Genomic DNA, 8,829 nt, shown 5'->3' with positions numbered 1-8,829 from the left:
TAGCAACAGTGAACGACAGGGCTTAAACCGTAATCAGTTTCGTATCTTTCTAAATGAGATTGGATTTTAACGTAATGTTCACTTGCAGTAATAGATCCCATCGTTCTAGAAATCATAGTGGATGCAAAATGTTGGCATATTTTGTGCTTTATGTTCCAAGCAGATTATCAATTGGAAATATATTGTTAGAGCTACAACTGTAACATGCGATTTTTGAGAGATATTATAACTGAATTTTCAACATACTCCGACATAAACAAAGAAGTCTTTTACTCAAATAGTTCCTGCTCTCTGTATCGTTGTGTGTATCCGAGCAATAACAAAATGACACATGGTCCACCAGGTCGTTAAATGTTAGGTAATTGTTCTGCTCAATAAGCATCATACGTTTTAGTTTCATATGCAGGTGTCCACAGAATGTGGAGCACAAAACGTAATTAGATTTGAAACAAGAATGACAAGAAAAAGAAATGCGTCAATTATACTTTATTTTTCATTCACATTCGGGAAATGTTTCAAAGATTTATTAAAATCCCATCATTCAATCCCGCAGAATGGACAAAAACATTATCACAAAAATTTCCAAAGTATTTAGTATAGATTTATATGAAGCCTCAGTAAATATTTCCACTGTGCTGAAACTGTTTTCGTATTTTAAGATTTTTGTCTGAAAGCTTCCAGTAAGCTATATCCATGTGTATTGTTATCCGTGCTCTATTGACTGGTTCATTTTCTATGATTTAGTCCATATATAATCCAACTGGACAGAAAACTATGTTAAACTATTCACGGTAAAACGAGATGCTACAATTTGGTCAAAGGTCTATGTTCAACTGTTACAAGGTTTCACAAGATGACTTGAGTAATTCAGCAAACACAACAATTATAATAAAGACAATTTAGAGGGTAGGATTACAAAGATAGAAGTAGAACTTCTAACATCAGGTAATGTATTCTTCATATTGTTTCCGAGAAGATTTGGCTGGCGCGGATTTCTTAAGATGAGAGAATATTATCAAATTGACTTGTTACTGAATATATATATATATATATATATATATATATATATATATATATATATATATATATATATATATATATATATATATATATATATATATATATTAAAATTGGAGCACAATGCTTAAATGAATTTAAATGTTTAGCCCTAATTTACCGTCTTCAGCACTACAAATTAAAATTAAATCAATTCGAAACAAGCCATATTTGCAGAAATGCACAAATGAGTAGTGGGAGCATGTTACACGGAGTAGACGATTCACTATTGTTTCCATTCCGAGCAAGCTGCGTCGACATCGTTGTTAGTTTTGATGTTGTATTGTTCCCACCTAAAGTTCCATTTGATGCTGTATTGTTCCCACTTGGTGTTCCATTTCCTCCTGCATTGGTAATACTTGATGTTCCATTTGATCTTGCATTCTGCCCAACCGATGTTCCATTTGTTGCTGTAGCATTTGCTGTTGTTGTGTTGGTTTCACGTATTTGTCTTCCGGGAGTCTTATGTGCAGAAAATGCTATGATAGAGGGAGTCAAGAACAGTTTAGTTTTGAGCACATCCCATGTAATTTTTACTGTGATAGGAGCCTAACTTGCATTAAGACAAAACACATTAAGCAAGCCACAATACTTATATCAAATCAAATACAAAATCTTTTGATTTATTTTCACATTTGTGTTAAGATAGTGAAGATGTGTATATAATACTTAAATTTCATATTTCGCTCCTATTCAAGGTGTTATGTTCGCTGATACGAGTCCAAAAGCAGACTTAGTGCCTCATGTCGAAGAGTTTATTTTAGTTAGTATGCTGCCTGCTTTGACGAAGGAGTAAGTTTGTTTTCCAAATATGAATAACCTCCCAAATATGAATAATATTTACGCACAGTACTAATTTGATTGAATATTGTGCAGTAATATATACGTGGAAACTGATCATAACGGTGCCTGTGGTTATCGATCTTTTTCATGGCGTCATTATTAAAGACAAAAAGTCTCTTAAGTAAGCAAACTTATTGATAATAACGTTTATATCACGTTGTATATACCAGCTTCTTTTGAAACATCAAAACAATCACCAGATGAAACTGGGGCACCATGTTAAACATGGAAATGAATATATTATACAATCATTCCTACATCTTTGTAATTATTTAATTACAAATATATAAATGTTGCGACTTGTTGTAACTATTGACACTTAGAAAGCGATAGAAAGACTAACTATGAAACTAATATGGCATGAGCTTACCTATTTCGAAAAAGACTGTTGATATGGAACAGACAAGGAGCAGGGTGGAAAATCGCTCCATCTGAAACATGCACTTGATATGATAAATCATTCCATTTAACAGTAATCATTTAATGTGAGACGTTTAATCCTACAAATGCAAATTCATTCCTCTGATTTTTAAAAACTACAGAAGGAAAAATCTTCGACTGCCTAAATTTCCGTTTATGAGCTGTATGTGATCATGTCCTCCTTTTCTCTGCTCCGACTTAGTCGCTTCCTAAAGTGTTAACACACATGCTAAGGCATTAATTATATTTTTTAAGTTTACTTAAGCGATGCTTATAATTTTGTCGTTCTTCTCTGATCTGTGTTAAGCCAACATACATTAAGAAATTCCTGAACACAAAACACAATACACCTGAAAGATGTTTGTCCATTTTGCTTGCATTAATTTGTATTCACCCTATATTTTGCATACCTATGCACAATCCCATATATATCCGACTACTGGAATCCCCGGTCTGAGTTTCCAATGGCATTCGTAAGGCCGTGGTCGTGTCTTGAAATAGGTATTGAAGGTGATGCATGATATGCATTATGCGGTAGAATGATCTCGCCGATACACTTGTATATTGGTTGGAAGAGGCCCTTGCAACTATTCCAATGAAAGCTTACATTTGCCAAGTGATATTAAGTCAATTTTCTCACAAATTCGGAAACCTCTATGTACTTAAATGAGACTCATTTGGAGCATGTGTATAAACTTTTCGATAGCAAAATCAGATTACTGAGTAAATATGCTTACCGAGTTAATAAATAATACATCGTTTATCGTTGCCGTCACATTTATTGTTCTTATTGTTACATTTATTCAGAGAATTGTGTTCAGAAAATGGTAATGCAAATAGAAAAAAACACACATATGTGGTCACATCGCTGTTACGTTCGTCCCAAATCTTCTATTTTATAACGAGTTGCCTTTTCCCTTTTGGTATCATTCCCTCCGAAATGGCACATATTATCAGGTCTACCCATTGTTCAGCCCCATGTTGATCAGTAGCGGAAATGTGCATTGCGCGGACGCAGAACGTTGTAATAAGGAAATGGGGCTGACCAGTGCATATCCATTACTATCAGTCGGCAGTTCTCAAGCAGTTATAGTCCATTTATTCTTCTTAAATGTCAGCATTTAGTATTTCTAAAACAGTACCAATTTCAAATTTTCCAAAATATGAGATGATGTTAAATTTTTACATTTCCATTTACATAAAAAACATTTTTGTCTCAGTTGGATGGAATGTGTTTATTTATGTGTTTGAGCTTTGATAATATCGGTTCGTTTATTGGGTGGTTACTGGTAACTATAGAATGTCCATGATATGAATTTTCCAATGGGGTACCTTCACCGTCTTGAATTGCGCCAATGTGCGCTCCATCGTTATACCATCTTGTTTTGCGCAAAAGCAGATGTGTTACTAATTATCTATAAAATACTGTTATCTACAAATTTAGGAGATCGTATACTAAACTACCAACCTATGTGTTGTATTGCTGCTGTTTCATTATATTTGGAAGGGATATGCTGTAATTCACATACGATTTATCTTTGTCAATGACCTGTATCAATCGTGTATTTTGAGTGTCAATCTTATACCACATCTTGTACTCCCGTACTGTTAAACTGATTGCTCTGTATGTAAATGCCTGACATTTACATGTGTATCCTTTGATCAGACAGCGAACAATACACTGGTTAATAGCTTGGACTGATAGAGAAAATTCCAGATATCATGTAAACAGTGTGGGCTAGCATGATATAATTTGCTAAATGAATTTTTTCCCAAATGCTAATTTGTCAATCTTGATTTAAAAACATTTTGTTTTCAGGATGATAATATTGGATGAACAATTTACTAAGGTTGATACCATGTCAAGGAACATCACATAACCTGCTAATGAAACATTCATGCTATGTATTGTGGGAGACGTTTTGGATAAAACCAACAAAAAAAATATTGTATCGGCAATGACCGCAACAAACGTTTATATAATAAGTGTGTTTTCTATGATGAATCGTATCCCATCTTCTGCCTCCGAAAATATGTACGTGATATTATCACAACCTGTCTTAGAATGATTTCGTCCCTGCATACTTTACAAGGTTTGAACTGTACAATGCTCCGTCCGAGTAAACTTTTGTAATCGTCAAAGACGAGTGTAATTTTAATAGCAATATATTTACTGGTAGACAGAGCATTCTGCTACAAAGTTGTTTTTTCTTAAAACATGCTGACTAATTTAATTATGATGTCCACATCTACCGCTTCCTCGGCTGCAAATAATTTAAAGCGATACGAACTTACAATGACAAAATATTTTCGATCATAAATTATAATGTAAGTAGATGTATGAAGAGAAACTTCTTTATTGCAGATTTTTTTTACATTTATGCTTCGCTAATATTAAGCATGTCAGTAGTTTGACTAACATTTAAAAAGAATGGGTAATGTTTATATTATTATTATTATTATTATTATTATCATTTTTAATATTATCAATAGTAGTAGTAGTAGTAGTAATAACGTTAAGGCAATATAATTCTTCAAATAAGTTAAAAAATTAAATAGACATATGAACTATTATTATTTAGTCTTTTAAGGTTCAAAATCTGGCTCAATTTCTTAATTTTAAAATCATGAAAAAATATCAGCTATTATTTAGCAATAATGTTCTATTAGTATTCAGAATGAATTTTCTATAAATAGTGTTGTTTGAATATTGAATTATTACTTTGATTCTTCATGGATATATATATATATATATATATATATATATATATATATATATATATATATATATATATATATATATATATATATATATATATTCAAAGATATTACAATTATAGTAACAATAACACTATTAAGGACAATAGTCATGTCCTAATTGTTCTTTAAAATGTAGTTAAATCAGCGACATTTTAAATGTTTCTTAATTATGAAGTTTGAATCAAAAAGGAAAAGATAAAACCATTTTATTGAGACTGCATTGTTGTGTAATATTTTGCATACAATAAATACAGATAGAAACCTATAATCTACTTACATTATATGTATATGATTCAGATAATTTTGTCACTATAGTTTCGGCTCCCTTCAGTTCAAATGTACCCGAAATAGTGGTACTTATCCTGCACTTCCATCTTAAGATATCCTGCATATTGCGCATTTGCATGACAGCTAAACGTAATTTACTAATAACTACTGGCGTTTAAAAAATATTATAGATGACAATACTATATACTGAATAAGGCATGTTTACATAAATGGCAAACAATATTTCTAAGACGTATAAGTATAAAAATGGCTGAATTTTCCCCGTACCTTTACAAAATAAAAAATTAAGTAGTTACAAGAAGGCATAATTATCATTAACGTTTTGCGGATGTTTTCTTCTTCACGATGAAATCCATGTAAACAATGCAGATTGAGGTAAGATAAACTTATAATGTAAATAAATAAATACCTTATTTCCCGTAGCAGATTGCGTCAGCGAACGAATAATTCCAAAACGCAGAGCGCCTTAAATATGTTTCCATAACCATGGGTGATACAATCAACAAAACATGTCATTGGATCTTAGTCTTTGTTCCAGTTTGTTGCGAGCTGATTTATAAGAAACTATCTGCTTGATTGATAAATTGATCTTGTATGACGATTCCAAAAGACCTTAACAGCATCTTAGACATGATTGGATTTGTTCGTTATCAAGATTTATTTTAAATCTCATTGATAACTGTCAAGGATAGAGCATGAGTAATGCTTGTCCTCTTAGCCGGATTGGCCGAATATATAATCTGTATAGACCATTTACCGACATATGCATGTTTGGTTAGTATCTAATACCCTTTCAACGAGCTAAAAGCCCCTACCCAAACATAATTGTTCACCAAGTATCTAATAGTGGCAACTTTCATTAAAAGGACATTATACTGACTGTACCATGGTCAGTAATGTGTCGTGTTGGTCAGTTAAAACTTGGCATAGAACATAAGTTATATTTACATGTTTCTGCCAAATGAATATGGCAGTATATAATATTTTGAATCACGACATTGTGAAATACAAATTTGATTGGAAATTGTCTCCAAATTAGCTGTATAATTTTCGCATCTATTGTTGTTACTGAAAATTCAGAATTACAAGGCATGATAACCGCTACGAAAACCATAAGGTATTTACATGACTAGTAGCAGGTAGAAAGCGTGGGCACCTAAAACATCCTTTAAGGTGAACACATTTCAAGACTTAATCCATATATTTTATTTACCATTCCGTGCGTTTCAGTCTTTTGCTCACTGGGTTTAAGTACTTTTGTTACAGGTGACGTTATTGTTTCAGTCATTATTTCGTTGCTTTTGGATATAACCTCAACAATATATTACTCTATTATTTCTTGTAGTAAGAGACAGCATACAATAGTCGTATTTCACATATGTTCAGCTACCATGTTATCTAACGTTTTTATTGTTTAATCTACCATTTCCTCAGGACAATTGCTTCTTTTCTAAAAAAAATATTTCGCCTTCAGTCAAAACAATGTTACATCCAAAGAGTTATTTATCGCACAATCACTCAAATTGATACCCGTAGAAAAAAAAAAAATTCACAATATTTATCTCCTTTGTTCATTCTGGATTTGTGTGTGTCTAGCATCACCATCCACCCAAAGATCACGTCGGAATACGCATTATATTAGCAAATTTTCACAAAGCAACTATACAATACCTTAGAGTGAGTTTCAACTAGCACCAATGAGATTCGAACAATAACTGGAGAATTGATTTAAGATCTTGCCTTATGATCCCTTAAAGTGCAAAAAACGTAAAATGGATTTCCATTTTATGGCCGTCTGAAGACATAAGTGAATGTCATGCTAGAAATATTTTGGGGCAATATGTTTCATTCACTAATTTCAAGAAAGTAGCTTTATACACAATTAAGAAAAATCGTTCTACAATTTTTATTGATGCAAGTTTTTTGAAAAATCACAAAATGAAAGTAACATTTCACATAATCATGGTGACTGCCACCAAATGTTTTGAGATGTATATTAAAATAGGAGGAGCGTATGCGTGTACATATGCGTGTTTGTGAAACTTATATAGATTAACAAAAGTATTGCAGAGAGAGAATATTTTAAACCTACTTTTAACTTACTTTTTTAATGGAATATTTTCGTCAGGAAATTTTCAAACCACTCATCCATTCTAAACCATTATATCGATAGGGAAAATCCACATTTTCAAAAATATCAGAGAACTAAATCGGAGACATGAGTTGCTAAAATCCTTCTTTAAATGACATAGATGGAAAGTTATCAAAACCATTATGTCTCAAAATTCCATTATGTATTTTGTCCTAAGGCTCACGCAAGACTCAGTGATCAGGAATTGTACGATTGGTTTGAAGTTCAGCTTTAGTTTGTAAAACGTTTTTGAGGTCTTGTGCATAAAACACACTCTTCTCTATGTAGCTAAAGAGGTAGAAATAAAGTCTGTGTCCATTTTTTAATAAGATTCCAATAGGACTTGAAAAATATTCGAGGAACTGACTTCCTTTTTACGCCGTCTGAATATTATACCCTACCGCCGACACTTTTAGCTAAGATGACACCCAGCGTTATGGGAACTGACATCGATATGCTGCGATCATGACACACAATTTACAATTTCATTTTTAAATTTATTCCGAACAAGACGCCAAATGTCATACAGTCTAAATGAAAAGAGAGAAACTCATCTATATGAAAGTGGGACAAGTGCAGGTTAAAGATTCCATTTGTTATTTAGCCATGCCTTTGAGTAGAATGCTTGAATCGTTTGGAATGACAGAAATGGTCAAAGGTTATTTACTACACTTTTTAATACCGAAGTTAATCAATAAATATTTGCCTGAGGTTATATATGTTCGTATCGGACTCAGTAGACAAATATAAATTTAAAAAAAACATTACCTTGGACAACACGACAAAGAATGAAGAAAGACGATCGTTTGGAAAAGGTCATGTTAAATTGTTTATGGGGAAAGTGGGCGAAGCGTCCAATATTTTCTCAGACGGATTACTTGGCTTATCCAATTCTACTTTCAGCTGGTGGATGACAGCGGGAAACTCATGAAGCTCGTGGAAATCATTTGTGAAAGTTTGATCTCCGTGCATTACCATTAAGCCACCGAGTAAAATGGCCGTTTAAAATTGTACTATGCCTTCAAACATTAAGGAGATCAAGTCCCTTATTTTGTTTGACACGGACATTTGTATATGCATCCATCGCTGTCATAACCATCATCAGAATATCGAACAGGAATATATATATATATATATATATATATATATATATATATATATATATATTAATAATGTTTCCTACCTTAAATATTCTCAGCATGTTTTTTTTTTGTTTTCTAATTTCATGGTGTTTGTTTTTGTAATCATATAATTATATATGTTTTTTAAACGAAAACAGCTGTTATTGCCCACGGTTAGTAAGTGAAAGCTTATTAAAGTTCTTGTTTCTT

At 32.3% G+C, this 8,829-nt stretch overlaps 1 long non-coding RNA gene across 1 annotated transcript; it reads right to left on the bottom strand.

The window, feature by feature from the left end:
• Positions 1 to 471: 471 nt before the first annotated feature.
• LOC149774535 (uncharacterized) lies at positions 472 to 5,923 on the bottom strand. Its single transcript, XR_016416823.1, has 3 exons — positions 5,777 to 5,923; positions 2,270 to 2,330; positions 472 to 1,535 (listed from the first exon to the last, which is right to left on the bottom strand). It is a non-coding gene; the product is annotated as an uncharacterized LOC149774535 (long non-coding RNA).
• Between the last annotated feature and the right edge of the window lie 2,906 nt (positions 5,924 to 8,829).

This window comes from Sinohyriopsis cumingii, unplaced genomic scaffold, assembly GCF_028554795.1.
Source record: "Sinohyriopsis cumingii isolate HCF-2022 unplaced genomic scaffold, ASM2855479v2 utg000229l, whole genome shotgun sequence".
In the NCBI taxonomy this organism is placed as follows: Eukaryota; Metazoa; Mollusca; class Bivalvia; order Unionida; family Unionidae; genus Sinohyriopsis; species Sinohyriopsis cumingii.
This window is presented reverse-complemented; position numbering and strand designations above follow the sequence as displayed.